Source organism: Nicotiana attenuata, unplaced genomic scaffold, assembly GCF_001879085.1.
Source record: "Nicotiana attenuata strain UT unplaced genomic scaffold, NIATTr2, whole genome shotgun sequence".
NCBI lineage: Eukaryota > Viridiplantae > Streptophyta > Magnoliopsida > Solanales > Solanaceae > Nicotiana > Nicotiana attenuata.
Window position 1 is genome coordinate 38,234 of NW_017672566.1, and position 2,465 is coordinate 40,698.

Sequence of the window (2,465 nt, forward strand, 5' to 3'; positions counted from 1 at the left end):
ACCCCATAAACAAAAACACATCTAAAACCCTCCCCCTTCCCCAAATCAAAACCAGCGCTCCCTTCCCCCATCTTCTCCCCAATTTTTGTTGTAACTTCACCAAATCTCCTCTCCTTCTCTCTCTTCTCTACTCAACCATTACCCAAGCTCCATTCCTCACAAGATTCTCAAGTAAGTACATGTTTCTACTATCTATTGTAAGTATAAGATAGTAAAAGTTGTGGGTAATATTATCTTTCTTTTTGTTTGTTAGTATATATGTTGGTATGTGAGGACATTAGATTTGGTTGGGTTGGGAAGACATTGTTGAGTTGTGAAGAATGGAAGTTTAATTGGGTCTTTGGGTACATTGGGGGTCATATGCACAGTAGGTGTTTGTTGAATTGCCACAATGAGTTTTCTTAGTATAAATTATGACCAATGGTGCGGGTGAAGTCTGAGTAACCGCCCTTGGTTCACATATTCCGCCGATTATTGATAGTGATGGTTGTTGTGTAGGTACCATGAGATTTTCAAAGAAGAGACGCACTACTGGTGACTCATCAAGTGGTCATGGAGGCTCGTCTAGGGCACGGGCACCAGCCAATTCAGCTCAGTTTGATCGCACCAGGTTTGTCTCCAGAGCTACCCAAGACCGTTTCGATTGGAAGGCTATTAGAAAGCCTGTACCGGAAAGGGGAATTGACAGGGGATCCCTCCAGGCTGAATGCCCCAATATGTATAGGGAGTTGACTAGGCGCAGGCTAGATATCTTCTTCGAAGAGCCGGAGGACGGTAACTTGATGCTCGTTAGGGAATTCTACACCAACTGTTCTGAACATGAGGATCACATCTGCACTGTGCGACAAAAGGGGTGAATGCCTCGATTGAAGCCATCAGGAGAGTGTATCGCTTGCCTGTATTCACTGGGGAGGTGGATTACTATGATACTTACAGGCGAGAACCAATAAATTGGCAATTGTTTTTCAGAACTATCTGTGCACCAGACAAAGAGGTAGTGTGGGTTGTACCAGGATCGAGGTTGCACTCATCCTCACTCACCTTTGAAGGAAAGTGTTGGTTGGACATCATCAATAGTCGACTGCTGCCATCCCACAACACCACTGAGGTGAATAGTCCGAGAGCTACTTTGATCTGGTGCTTCGTGAATGGCTAGGATTTTGATGTGGCCAAGGTTATTCATTCTGAGATGTTCATCCGGTCAACACTGTGGAGGTATGGGTTCTTCTTCCCATCTCTGCTCACTAGATTGTGCCGGGCCGTAGGGGTGCCAGAGAACCCCACTGTGGATGGCAAGGTGAAGAAAGGAACAAAGTTCCGGGCATCGAAAGTGACCATTGGGAAAGACACGGTGGCACCCGATTCAACTAATAGTGATGATTCTGAGGCGTCAGAGGAGAGCGATGAAGAGCAGGAGGAAGTTGGGCCTTCTTCAACCCCAGATGAACAAGTTGGGCCATCCTCACCCCACAGGAACAAGTAGCCTCAGTTGAAGGATCATCTGCAGTCAGACAGAGTACGCGGATGACAGCCTTAGAATAGGAAATGGCAGGGTTGCGCACTTCATTCACGGAATTGGGGACTAGAGTTGATGCTTTGGCCACCCAAAATGCAAAGTCGGAGAAGAAAATCATGGGCTAGCTGTGTGCGCTGGGGATGGCGTGTCATCTCCGCTCAGGCACTGTCTCCAATCAAGATTGAGCTTCCAAGGAAGTTCATTTACCTCGCATTACTTTATTTTGCATGACATGGGGACATGCCATCATTTTAAGTGTGGGGTGGGGATACATTGTCGGGTTGTTGTATGTAGAATAGTTTCGTAATTTATTTACATAAATCATTTTCGACTTGTCCCGACGATGGATATCATTCGACGGGTTTCTTGAGGGACTAAAGTCGACAAAAAAAACACACAAAAAGATTTTCGTTTGTAGTAGTGTATCAATTCCCCCTTGGTTTTTCTTTAAGCCACGGTTCTTTTCCAAGGGTTTCATTTGAAGAGGGGTGTAGTTAGGTTTTTTTGTTTATCGTTAGTAGGAACTTGTGGGCTATGGGCAGAAATAGAAATAAGATCTCTTAATGTCGTAATGCCTTGAATATAGCGGGTACTTTAGTATGATGCTTAGGCTCAGTTGTCGACTCTTGTAAGAATGCCTTAAACTGTATGTTCTTAATTTGGCTTAAGTACCCTGATTAGAGTGTTTGATGACCCAATCTGGAGTGAGTCATGTACCATGTATGTGTGAGGCTTGTTGAATTCTGTGCACGACATTTGATGCCTAGAACTTGTCCCGTGTGTCTGCAAAGCGAAATAGTAGTCTTGTTTAGTCTGGGAAGTGATATAGGCATTTCTTTGTTGAACCATATATATACTTCATCCACCCATTTGTTATGTATCGTAGTTAACCCCGTTGAGCCTGTAATCCTGTTTCTTTGTCAACCACTAAAAAAAAAAAAAATATATA